We start from the raw sequence: 14,474 nt of genomic DNA, 5'->3' as shown, positions 1-14,474 counted from the left end.
CTTCTTCTTCTTCTTCTTCTTCTTCTTCTTCTTCTTCTTCTTCTTCTTCTTCTTCTTCTTCTTTTCACTCTCTCTGTCTCTGTCTGTCTCTGTCTCTCTGTCTCTGTGTCTCTGTCTCTGTCTCTCTCTCTCAATTTATTGTGCCTGTATGTTCATGGGTGTGGGTACATATACTAAAGCCATATGGTAGCCTGTCAGGGATCTCTCTCCATAAAGAACTGTGATGATGCTTCCTGTGCTAGTAGCCATCAGTGGCCAGTATCCACTAAGTAGAGGCTGACTTGATGATCACATCCATTCAGCTATTCTAGGATTTTGATTGGCTTAAACTTATACAAGTCATAGATACTTTTTATGGATGTGAAGTGTCTTTCAATGTTTTTAAAAAATCATTTCCTCCTAAAAATAATTTTGCACTTTGTTAAATGTATTTTTCACACAAAAATTGTATAAATTTATTTAAATGCACAATTACTATTTTCTCTCAAACTGAATAATAGAAGTTTGATATTTCTCTCAGTATGAGTAACTTTCAACTTATATTCTTTAAAGTTACCTTAAAGTCACAAATTGCAAGCCTATAAAACATGTTATTTGCATTAGAGAAATTACCTCTTCTATAAGATCAAGAAAATGTTTCTAAGTGCACTATATAAATCTTCTCATTTATAAATTATAGTTTAAAGAATGCCAAAGGTAACTAGCCAATTTTTCATACCCACATATATGCTTTCTAATTCTTCAGTTACTTTTCAGTTTTATTTGAACCTTTTAATGAATGTGGAATAACTGGACAGTATCTTATTACATTATTTTTAAAAAAATTACTACTTCCCTTTCAAAGTCTTTTTGACTGAGCTGAGAATGTATCTCTCTGCATATAGCATATCTTATACTTAATTATAATGGACCATGTGGCTATCATATGTAGAATGAAAGTGTTTACCTATAGAAAGAATTGTGTATTGTTTCTTGCCAATGAGTTATTCATAAATATGTAAATCCTGAAATTAACCTAAATGCTCAAAAACAAGGGGAAATAATTTGTGCATTATAATTTAATTTGCATTCCACCAGAAGACATGAAAATTCACATATATAGTTAGTAAACCTTATTGCCATTGCAGCATAATTTTCATAATAGGCAGAAAGACCATCATTCAATATAGGGGGATACATTAGAGTAAATATTTTTTTGTCTGCATTTTCATTTTACTTGTAATATCTATTAAATTTAATTGAATTGAAAAGAGGAGGAAATCAATTTGCAAAAAGTAATAGCAAAGAGAAATAAAGTTCCATAGAGATACACAGAAGGATAGAAAAGAAAATTGCTCAAGTTTTTTGTAGTTGTGTAGTCATTTACAGTGTGATTTGATCAAAGCCTCAGAACTTTGGCTTATGTATTAATTATGTATTTTTAGAGAATATTTTCCTTAACAAACTGCAAATGTAATCTTCCTGAATTGATATATTTTACATATAAGGCTATTGAAATCATTTAAGATTGCCTTTATAGTTTTGTTTGTTTTATGAGGATTAAACAAGGCAAGTGACAGGTATTGAACTGAAGATCATGTTCTTTGCAGCTCTTTCTTAAGTTTTAAGTGTTTAAATGGTAAAAATTACTTGCTATTTTCTTATTCTTCTTCCCAGCTAGTTTAATGCCTCTAGTGACTTCCATCAAAACAACTCTATGTTGTGTGTTAAGTGATTGAAAGAGTATGTAAGAAGTTTAATGGATTTTTGCTTTAAAGATTTTTAATAATATTTTATTTATTTATTTTAATGTATATCTATAAAATTAGGTCACTTGAGAATTTTATACAACATGATTTGATTATATTCACTCCTTCCACAGTCCTTTCCCTACTAATGGCGCCCTTTACTGTCCACTGAAGTTTGCCATTTTTATCATTTTGTTTTAACCTTTCAAGACTAATTTTATGCTGCCCAAATATTCTTGGGTATATATGATCTTCTACTGGAGTCTGACTAACTTAGCAGGGGTACACTTTTAGAGAAAATTGTTTCTCCTTCTTCCAGTAGCTAACAATTGCCAAAATGTCCATGACTCACAGAGGTACTATGTGCCTAACTCCTCTTTCCTTGCTGGAAATTGTTCAGGCTTGCCCTCACACAGGTTTTCTGCATGCTTTCACAAGCACTGTGAGTTCATGTATGCCAGTCCCTTGCTGTGTCAGTCAGGAAGATCATGTCCCTTCATCTTTGTCCTCCATCTCAGGCTCTTACAGTCTTATTGTTTTATTTTCCATAATGGTCTCTCAGCCTTTGGAAAGAGATTGTGGTGTATGTTGCCTTTAAGTCTGAGCATTCTGCAATCTTTTATTCTCTGTACTTTGGAAATTTTTATGTTTCTGTGTTTGTCACAATCTATTTCGATCAGAAGTTTCTTAAATGAGTTATGAGAGACTCATTGATCTATAGGTATAATAATGACACCAAGAGTCAGTTTAATACTAAACATTAAGCACTATAATAGGCTCTGCTTTTGGGGCTATAAACTAGTCATAGGTTCTTAATCTAAAGATGGTGATAGGTACAAATTTCATTCTGCAGAGATTCAATTGGAAATTTATTAGTTACTTCCATGACACTCATGACAATATTGCACAAACTTGTGTGTCCTTCTGGGCCAGATATTTTGGTATGACTGATGATTACTTTTGCCTCAAATAGCACACACAGATACTTCCAGAAGTTTAAAAGCAAGTCAGTAGAGATAATGCTCTCAGATAAAGCTTTCGGCTTTATTCTGCAATGTTCAATGCTCAAACGTGTCAGGTATTCAGCAATAGGATCTTACTGTCAAGTTCTGGAGGATACGCAGTAGCACTGGTAATAGCCTTGACTGAGGGGTCTATGGTACTTCACTGACCAACAAGTCCAAAAGAAGTAATACCACTACTGTGCATCAGAAACTAACAAATAATAACCATTAATGATTTGAAAAAATAGGGCATATTTAATGAATAAGATTCAATAAAAATCTTATCTGCCCATAATAATCCATCATATTTGCATGATACATGCATATTAGAATTATATCTAGATCTTTAAAACAGTAATAATCTTTAATTTAATGAGAAAAGTATACTTAAAAAGAGGGAAAAAAATCACTGCAAACTGTCTCATAAGATACTACTCCTTGAGGAAGCTTGTTCTTTGAACTAGCCAAGATTGTTCTATGCTTGTATCTATACCTAGAGTGCTTCACTTATGGTTAAAAAGAAATTAAGAAGGAAAAAAAGATGACCTCTTCATAACAACACTGGAGTTTATTACATACGCATTGGAAAAGAGTGCACATACTTTAACATGACAAGAGATTTTGATGCACCTTATAATCAAAAATTATAATGTAAACTAATGCTCAAAAATTAATATACTTTTTTCATATATCAAATCATAAAATAGTTCATAATACTATTTTACTATTTGTACATTATCCTAAATACCAAAAGGTTCTAAACAAAATTCATCATTTTAATTTTTGTGAAGTATTCATTAATCACCATGAGATCATTGTATAATTTCAAATTATTTGTTAAGTGTCGTAGCCCATGTGTTGGTCATAATATTAAAAATCAAGGGAAAATATTTTACAACATAAAATCTTTCTCCAACAACAATTTGGGCAGTTGGAGAACATGATTTATTGGTTATTTGACTTTGGATGTTGTAACGCTTACGAAAACAAATAATAAATAAAGAGACCTAGAACCACCCATGCATTCCACGGGAGCGTAAATTGCAAACAAGGCAGCCTTGCAATCACTGCTATAGGTTTCAAAGTACTTTTTCTGACTTCTTATTGGGACATAACTGTCTTTCTTTTTTTTAATTAATTAATTTATTTATTTTAAACTTCCGATTTTGTTCCCCTCCTGGTCCACCCACGACTGTTTCACATCCTATAACTCCTCCCCATCTCTGTCTCCAGGAGGATGCCCCCACCTCAGCCCCACCCCACCAGACCTCTAAACTCCCTGGGACTTTCAGTCTCTTCAGGGTTAGGTACCTCTTCTCTAACTAAACCAAGACCTGTGCTATATATGTGTTGGGGGCCTCATATCAGCTGGTATATGCTGCCTGGCTGGTGTTCCAGTATCTGAGAGATCTTGAGGGTGCAGGTTAATTGAGACAGCTGGTCCTCCTACAGGGACATTCTAATTCTCAGCTTCTTCCAGATCCTCCCTAATTCAATCACAGGGGTCTGCAGCTTCTGTCCATTGGTTGAATACAAATATCTACATCTGACTCTTTCAGGTGCTTGTTGGGTCTTTTGCAGGGCAGTCAGGATTGGCCTCTTTTTGTGAGTGCTCCATAGTCCAGATAATAGTGTCAGATCTTGGGGCTTCTCCTTGAGCTGGATCCCACTTTGAGCCTGTCGCTGTACTTTCTTTTCTTCAGGCTTCTCTCCATTTCTATCCCTGAAGTTCTTTCAGATGGGAAGCATTATGATTCAGAGTTGTTACTGTGAGAGGGCAACCCCATCCCTCACTTATGCCCTGTCTTTCTGCTGGAGGTGAGTTCTATGATTTCCCTCTCTCCAGTGTAGGGTATTTCATCTAAGGTCTCTCTCTTGGAGTTCTGAGATTTTTTCACATCCCCAGTCTCTGGTACATTCTGCAGTGTCACCCTCATCCTCCTATCTCCAGAGGTTGACTGTTTCCAGTTTTTCTGCTGGCCCTCAAGGCTTCAGTTCTTTTTCCCCACCCAATACCCTACCTCCTCCCCACCCCCTTTCCTTTGCAGATCCCTCCTTCCCCCCCACTGTGGTTGCTTTCTTCTCCCTTCCAAGTGGGACTGAGACTTACTCACTTGGTCCCTTCAATTTGCTGAACTTTTTGAGTTCTGTGGGCTATATCACATGTTGGAGTGTCTTCTGGGTATATGCCCTGGAGTGGTATTGCTGGGTCCTCAGGAAGTACTACGTCCAATTTTCTGAGGAACTCCAAACTTATTTCCAGAGTGGTTGTACCAGCTTGCATTCCCACCAGTAATGGAGGATTGTTCTTTCTCCACATCCTCAAGAGCATCTGCTATCACCTAAATTTTTGATTTTAGCCATTCTTACTGGTGTAAGGTGAAATCTCTGGGTTGTTTTGATTTGCATTTCCCTGATGACTAAGGATGTAGAGCATTTCTTTAGGTGCTTCTCTACCATTTAATATTCCTCAGTTGGAAATTCTTTTTTTAATTCTGTGTCCCATTTTTTAATAGAGTTATTTGGTTCTCTGGAGTCTAACTTCTTGAGTTCTTTGTATATATTGGATATTAGTATTCTATGGTCGGATTGGTAAAGATCTTTTCCCAATCTGTTGGTTGCCTTTATGTCCCATTGACAGTGTCCTTTGCCTTACAGAAGCTTTGCAATTTTATGAAGACCCATTTATCGATTCTTGATCTTACAACATGAACCATTGGTGTTTTGTTCAGGAAAATTTCCCCTGTGCCTATGGGTTCAAGACTCTTTCCCACTTTCTCCTCTGTAAGTTTCAATGTATCTGGTTTTATGTGGAGGTTTTTGTTCTACTCGAATTTGAGCTTTGTACAAGGAGATAAGAATGGGTTGATTTGTATTTTCCTACATGCTGAGCACCAGTTCAACCAGCACTATTTATTAACAATGCTGTCTTTTTCCATTGGATGGTTTAAGCACCTTTGTCAAAGATCAAATGACCTTATGTGTGTGGGTTCATTTCTGGGTCTTTACTTCTATTCCATTGATCTTCCTACCTGTTTCTGTACCAGTACCATGCAATTTTTATCACTATTGCTCTGTAATATAGCTTGAGATCAGGGATGGTGATTCCTGAGAAGTTCTTTCATTTTTGAAAATAGTTTCACTATCCTGGGTTTTTTGTTATTCCAAATGAATTTGCAAATTACTCTTTCTAACTCTGTGAAGAATTAATTTGGAATTTTGATAAGGATAGAATCTGTAGGTTGCTTTTGGCAAGATGACCATTTTTACTATATTAATCTTGCCAATCCATACGCATGGGAGATCTTTCCATCTTCTGGGATCTTCTTTGATTTCTTTCTTCAGAGACTTGAAGTTCTCATCATATTCATCTTTCACTTGCTTGGTTAGAGTCACAACAAGGTATTTTATATTATCTGTGACTATTGTGAAGGGTGTTGTTTGTGAATATACAAACGTATCATCTGCAAATAGTGATAATTTGACTTCTTTGTTTCCAATTTGCATCCCTTTGATCTCCTTTTGTTGTCTAATTGCCCTAGCTAGAACTTTAAGTACTATGTTGAATATATAGGGAGAGAGTGGGCAGCCTTGTCTAGTCCCTGACTTTAATGGCATTGCTTCAAGTTTCTCTCCATTCAGTTTGATGTTGGCTACTGGTTTGATGTATATTGCTGTTACTATGTTTAGGTATGGGCTTTGAATTCCTCATCTTTCCAAGACTTTTAACATGAAGGGATGCTGAATTTTTTCAAATGATTTTTCAGCATATAATGAAATGATCATGAGGTCTTTTTCTGTGAGATTGTTTATGTAGTGTATTATGTTGATGGATTTCCATATACTGAACAATCCCTGCATCTCTGGGATGAAGTCTACTTATTGTGGTGAATGATCATTTTGATGTGTTCTTGGAATCATTTGGCAAGAATTTTATTAAGAATTTTTGCATCAAGGGAGTATGTTCAGAAGGGAGTTTGGTCTGAAGTTCTCCTTCTGCATTTGATCTTTGTGTGGTTTAGATATAAGCATAATTGTTGCTTCATAGAATGAATTGGGTAGTGTACCTTCTGTTTCTATTTTGTGGAATATTTTGAAGAGTATTTGTATTAGGCCTTCTTCAAAGGTCTGATAGAATTCTCCACAGAACCCCTCTGGTCCTGAGCTTTTTTTGGTTAGGAGACTACTAATGACTACTTCTATTTCTTTAGGAGACTTGAGAGTATTTAGATGGTTTATCTGATTCTGCTTTAACTTTGGCACGTTGTATGTGTCTAGAAAACTGTCCATTTCATCCAGGTTTTCCATTTTAGTTGAATATAAACTTTGTAGTAGGAGCTGTTGAATTTTTTTGCATTTGAACAGTTTCCATTGTTATGTCTTTCTTTTCATTTCTGATTTTATTTATTTGGATACTGTCTTGGTGCCCTCTGGTTAGTCTGGCTAAGTGTTTATCTATCTTGTTGATTTTCTCAAAGAACCAGCTCCTGGTTTTGTTGATTGTTTGTATATAGGTCTTCTTATTTCCATTTGGTTGATTTCAGCCCTGAGTTTGATTATTTCCTGCTGTCTTCTCCTCTTGAGGGAATTTACTTCTTTTTGTTCTAGAGCTTTCAGGTATGCTGTCAAGCTGATAGTGTAAACTCTCTCTAGTTTCTATTTGGAGGCAATTAGAACTAAGAGTTTTCCTCTTACCACTGCTTCCATTGTGTCCCATAAGTTTTGGTATGATGCATCTTCATTTTCATTAAATTATAAAAAGTGTTTAATTTTTTTTCTTTATTTCTTTCTTGACCAAGTTACCATTTAGTAGAGTGTTGTTCATATTCCATGTGTATGTGTACTTTCCATTGTTTTTGTTGGTATTTAAGACCAGCCTTAGTCCATGGTGATCTGAGAGGGTGTATGGGATTATTTCAACATTCTTGTATCTGTTGAAACCTGTTTTGCTGTTTTGTGGCAAATTACATGGTCAATTTTGGAGAAGGTACCATAAAGTGCTAAGAAGAAAATATACTCTTTTGTTTTAGGATTAATTGTTCTATAAATATTTGTTAGATCCATTTGATTCATAACTTCTGTTAGCTTCACTGTGTCTCTGTTTATTTTCTGTTTCCATGATCTGTCCATTGGTAAGAGTCGGGTGTTAGAGACTCCCACTATTATTGTGGTGAGCAATGCTAGCTTTGAGTTTTAGTATAGTTTCTTTTATGAATGTAGGTGCCCTTGCATTTGGAGTATAGATGTTCAGAATTGAGAGTTCATCTTGGTAGTTTTTCCATTGACCAGTATGAAGTGTGTTATACTTTTTAATAACTTTTGATTGGAAGTTGATTTTATTTGATATTAGAATTGTTACTCCAGCTTTTTTCTTGGGACCATTTGCTTGAAAAATTGTATTCCAACCTTTTGGAAGTGAAGTAGTGTCTCTTTTTGTCACTGAGGTGGATTTCTTTTATGTAACAAAATGTTAGGTCTTATTTATGTATCCAGTTTGTTAGTCTATGTCTTTTTATTGGGGAATTGAGCTCATTGATGTTAAGAGATATAAAGGAAAAGTCATTGTTATTCCCTGTTATTTTTGTTGTTAAAGGTGGAATTATGTTTTTGTGTCTATCTTCTTTTGGGTTTTTTGAAAGATTACTTTCTTGCTTTTTCTAAGGTATAGTTTCCCTCCTTGTGTTGGTGTTTTCTATTTATTATCCTTTGTAGTGCTGGATTTGTGGGAAGATATTGTGTAAATTTGGTTTAGTCATGGAATATCTTGTTTTCTATGTCTAAGGTAATTGAGAGTTTTGCTGGGAATAGTAGCCTGGGCTGGCTTCTGTGTTCTCTTAGAGTCTGTGTGACTTCTGCCCAGGATTTTCTAGCTTTTATAGACTCTGGAGAGAAGACTGGTGTAATTCTGATAGGTCTACCTTTATATGTAACTTGACCTTTCTCCCTTACTGCTTTTAATATTCTTTCTTTATTTAATGCATTTGGTGTTTTGATTATTATCTGATGGAAGTAATTTCTTTTCTGGTCTAGTCTTTTGCAGTTCTGTAGGCTTCTTGTATGTTCATGGACATCTCTTTCTTTAGGTTAGGGAAGTTTTCTTCTATAATTTTGTTGATGATATTTACTGGACCTTTAATTTGCTCTCTTCTATATCTATTATCCTTAGGTTTGGTCTTCTCATTGTATTCTGATTTTCCTGGATGTTTTGGGTTTGGAGCTTTTCGCATTTTTGCATTTTCTTTGTCTGTTGTGTCAATGTTTTTTTTCTACGGTATCTTCTGCCTGGGAGATTCTCTCTTCTATCTCTTGTATTCTGCTGGTGATGCTTGAATCTATGACTCCTGATCTTGTTCCTAGGCTTTCTAACTCCAGGGTTGTCTCCCTTAGTGATTTCTTTATTGATTTTATTTCCATTTTTAGATCTTGGATGGTTTTGTTCATTTTCTTCAACTGTTTGTGTTTTCCTGTAATTCTTTAAGGGAGTTATTTACGTTTTTCTTAAAGTCCTCTATCATCATCATCAGAAGTGACATTAGATCCTAGTCTTGCTTTTCCGGTGTGATGTTTTATCCAGGACTTGCTGTGGTGGGAGAATTGGGTTCTGATGATACCAAGTAAACTTGGTTTCTGTTGCTTCTGTTCTTATGTTTGCCTCCCACCATCTGATTATCTCTAGTGTTCCCTGCCCTCGCTATATTTGACTGGATCCTGTTCTTCCTGTAATCCTTGTTGGGTTATAACTCCTCGGAGTCCAGATGTCTTGGTGATCCTGTGACTCCAGGATCCTGTGATCATGAGATGCAGAAACACAAAATGACATATTTGTGCAAAGTATTGCAAATATTAAGTTATTATGGTAAGTTTGTTCACATGAAGTGGCCCATGATCAAAAACAATCATTTAGATACTTTTCAAATATTTATTATGTCGTACTTTATTCTTACTAGAAAGTATGTATACTTGTACTATTTGTAGTAAATGGTATTTTACATGTTATCAACTATTCTCACAATTTGGAGATATAAAATTTCAAGAACTAGGTTGTATAGTAGACCCCTAAAAATTACTCACAGAATAACAAAATCTTGAATCTAAACATGAACACCTCACATTGGAATGTTGTTCCAATGTATTGACTATTGAGTAAATTCTTACAAGGTGTATAAAGTTTCAAATACATTTTCAACATATAGATTTCACTTTTTAAACATATACAAAGAAGAAGTGTTTTGAGAACATTCAGTAGTTTCCACTGAATTGGGGGACTGGATCTTATATGATTCTGATAGTGGCTATATCATTGTACCTTCCAATTAATAAATCATGGAATTTTCTAATATTCATACATACAATCAGACATACACACATGCATGCACACACTCAAGCACACATAATTTTGAGGATTTTTTTGCATTTTTTTAGGTATTTTCTTTATTTAAATGTCATATGATTTCACCTTTCCCAGTTTCCCCTCAAAAACAAAACAAAACAAAACAAAACAAGAACAAACCCCTGTTGTTTCCCCCCTCCCCCTGCTTGCCACCCCACCCTCTCCCACTTATTGGCCCTGGCATTCCCCTACACTGGGGCATAGAACCTTCACAGGGCCAAGGGCTTCTCCTCCCATTGATGATCTACTTTGCAATCCTCTACTATACACATGCTGCCACACAATAAGTCCCACCATGTGTACACTTTGGTTGGTGGTTGAGTCCCTGGGAGCTCTAAGGGTACTAGTTAGTTCATATTTGTTGTTCATCCTAAGAGGCTGCAAATCCTTCAGCTCCTTTGATCCTTTTTCTAACTCCTTCATTGGGGACTCTATGCTTAGTTCAATGGATGGCTGTGAGCCTCTACTTCTGTATTAGTCAGCTACTCTCAGAGCTTTTTTTAATTGGATATTTTCTTTATTTACATTTCAGGTGTTATCCCCTTTCCCAGTTTCACCCCCTCCTGGAAACCCCCTATACCATCCTCCTTCCCCCTGCTTCTATGAAATAGTTTCTCTTTCTACATAGATTACCTTTTGGTTGCTATTGATGCTTATCTTTTTTCCTGAAGATTAGACTCATTTATGCATCATTATTTTTGCCTGAGGTTTTGATGTGATGAAGCCAAAACCTATTACAGAACCAAATAGGTAGAAAAATTCTAGAAATGCAGTCAATCAATGCATTTATTTCATTAGCTTACTTTGATTTGATTTTCAATATGATGTAAGCTAGGTCTAGAATTGATCACTTCTATTTTTGTTTGCATATTCATATCCAGTATTTCATATATTGTTTATTGAGTGAACATCATTATTTTTATTTATTCTTCAAATTCTTCTAAGACCACTAAATCTTTTATACTTGAAATTATTTGTGGCATTTCTCTTCTAATTCACTTTTCTATGTACTAGCAACTGTTGTGAGAATAAAATCTACTAGAAATAATATTGCTACTTACCTATGTTCAAGTAGACTTTTCACATCTATTGCTGGCTATTTTTCTCTTTGCTTTTAATGCTAATATTTAGTTTTATTAATCTAATATAGAAATCAGGTTTTGCAACAAGCACAGCATACAACCCACCTAAATTTTAAATTCTTGGATTACATAAATTTGAAGAGATACGGTGATATACTTAAGTAACATTTGCAAGTTTACAAGTCAATTGTTCTTAATTAGTCAGACAGATTTTCACAAGCAACAGAAAAATCACAATAGAAAAGTCATCAGTGGTGAATCATAGAGAAAAGTGTATACATGTACCTTCTAAATGTGGACCAAATAAAGAGGCCTATGATTGAGTATTCACTGCTCTCTGGAATCTAATATCATATTGTAGAGATAAGCCAAGCATGAATAAAGTTGAAAAGATTCAGTATTCAAATATTGTAATGATCTCACACTCATCAAACAAGCTTTGCTTTATGATCTGACTTCTTGCAGTTTCAGACTTTAGAAGGATATGCTAATCATACTGCTTAGTTTTCTGGTCCATTAGAATAATTATATTTCTCAAGACAAAAAAGAAGTTGATATGAGACTTTTGTACATCAGTATTCTGAGCTTGCATAAAATAAGAGCCCTGTTAGAAACAGGTCCCCTCTAGTGCTAAGACATATTGAATGTTAAGAGTAGTATAATCATAGAAAACCTGCAATAATAGTGCTGCATGGCTCTTTAGAAATGGTCAATTTAGCCATTTCTGCATAAGTAACTACCATGTGTGGTATCTCATTCTTAAGTACATTATTGAGATTTAGAAATCTCTTTAATCTTCTCTTTAATTCCTTTTACTAAAAGATAATGACTTTGCAATGATTCCTGAAATATTAATATTTATTAAAATTTCACAATATATAGGGTATGGAACAGTGACAAAGTTGATACCATCATTGCTAACAAGGAACACACAGAAAATTCATAAAAGTTAGAAAATCATTCTATAATGTTATAATGTAGGAATAATGTAACAGAGTAAGAAAAACAGATACCAGAGTCCCTAGATCTGGCTGAGAGAATCAGAGATATGCATGGCCACTAATAGATTAATATACAGAAAGGAAGATATATGATTAAATACTTGCAGATTAGCAGAGACAGCTAGCTCTCTGTGAGGGTGAGGTCAGCTTGCTATACTGAGCTTGTTTCAAGTCAGTCAGAGCTACACAGAGAAACCCAATCTTGAAAAATGACAGAAGATGCAATCAATCAATCAATCAATCAATCAATCAATAACAAAACCTCTTAGAAGCCAGGCAAGGTAGTGGATGGCTTTAATTGTATCACTGATGAGGCAGATGCAGGCAGATTTCTGAGGAGGAGAGGAAGAAGATGAAGAAGAAGAAGAAGAAGAAGAAGAAGAAGAAGAAGAAGAAGAAGAAGAAGAGGAAGAGGAAGAGGAAGAGGAAGAGGAAGAGGAAGAGGAAGAGGAAGAAGAAGAAGAAGAAGAAGAAGAAGAAGAAGAAGAAGAAGAAGAAGAAGAAGAAGAAGAAGAAGAAAGCGAGAGAGATGGACAGACAGACAGACAGACAGACAGACAGAGAGACAGAGAGACAGTGACAGAGTCAGAGACAGAGACAGAGCAGATTACATGTGAATTTGACTTCTGAGATTTTCAGCATCATCACTGTAGCAGTACCCAACTATCTCAACTAAAATGAACCCCAGCAGCAGTGGTGGTAGCAGTGCTTTTTGCTACCCACCCCAATATTCTGAACATACACACAGACATACACACCGGATCTTATGATTTAATTTGCCTTAAGCAGCTCAATGACTGGACTACTTCCTATCCTCCAAGTGGTTAACACTCCTCTCCAGTATTCCTGTATTCCATCTTGGCTTTCATGAACTTAGACCTGTAGAGTTATCAGACTGAGTTTCCCAGCACCTACATGATGATTATGTTCTCTGCCTGGCACCACTCAGGCATTACATCTACTCTTTTCCTTTCCTATCATGGCTGTTCTTTCTTTCTGCCATTCATCCACCCCTTGCCCAGGATTCTTAAAGTCACACCAATTGGCCACTAGCAACTTTATTTTTTCTATTAAATATTTTATTTATTTATATTTCAAATGTTACCCCCTTTCCTGGTTTCCCCTCCAAAACCCCCCTATCCTCTCCCCCTCCCCCTGCTCACCAACCCACTCATTCCTGCTTCCTAGTTGAAGCATTCTCCTACACTGGGGCATCAAACCTTCTTAGGACCAAGTGCCTCTCTTCCCATTGATGTTCAACAAGGCCATCTGCAACATATGCAGCTGGAGCCATGGGTCCCTCCATGTTTACTCTTTAGTTGGTGGTTTAGTCCCTGGGTGCTCTGGAGGTACTGGTTTGTTCATATTTTTGTTACTCCTATGGGGCTGCAAACACCTTGAGCACCTTTGGTACTTCCTATAGCTCTTCCATTGGGGACCCTAGTTCAGTCCAATGGTTGGCTTCAACCATCTACCCAATAGCCAGAAGCTGGAAAGGACCTGTATGTCCCTCAACAGAAAAGTGGATACAGAATATGTGATACATTTACACAATGGAGTACTACCCAGCTATCAAAATGAATTCATGAAATTCTTAGGCAAATGTATGGAACTAGAAAATACTTGAGTGAAGTAACCCAATCACAAAAGAATACAAATAGCATACACTCACTGATAAATGGATATTAGCCCAGAAGCTTGGAATACCCAAGATATAATTCACAGACCACGTGAAGCTCAAGAAGAAGGAAGACCAAAGTGTGGATAATTCAGTCCTTCTTAGAAGGGGGAACAAAATAACCATGGGAGGAGATACAGAAACAAAGTGTGGAGCAGAGACTGAATGAAAGGTCATCCAGACACTGCCCCTCCTGGAGGTCTATCCCATATAGAGTTATCAAACCCAGGCACCATTGTGGATGCCAACAAGTACTTGCTGACAGGAGCCTGACATAGTTATCTCCTGAGAGGCTTTGTCAGTGCCTGACACTGACAATTTATTTACAAGCAAAACCAACTGGGGGCATGGTCACTCAGAGTCTTACCTGCCAACATGTGTATTCTTGTGAAATTTGGGGAACAAACTCATAACATTTTAGCTCTTCTTGTTCATTAAAAAGGCCATTTCTTTCAGATATGGATTGAACATAGTTATCACAGTTATGTAAACTCTAAGGTATGACATACACTAATGATGTTCAGCCTATTATTTTTGTCAGTTTAGGTACATTACTTTAACATCTACCCTAACTTAAGATGTTTGCATATCT

Source organism: Mastomys coucha, unplaced genomic scaffold (genome assembly GCF_008632895.1).
Source record: "Mastomys coucha isolate ucsf_1 unplaced genomic scaffold, UCSF_Mcou_1 pScaffold1, whole genome shotgun sequence".
Lineage (NCBI taxonomy): Eukaryota > Metazoa > Chordata > Mammalia > Rodentia > Muridae > Mastomys > Mastomys coucha.
The sequence above is the reverse complement of the archived record's forward strand: the minus strand, read 5'-3'. Positions refer to the sequence as shown.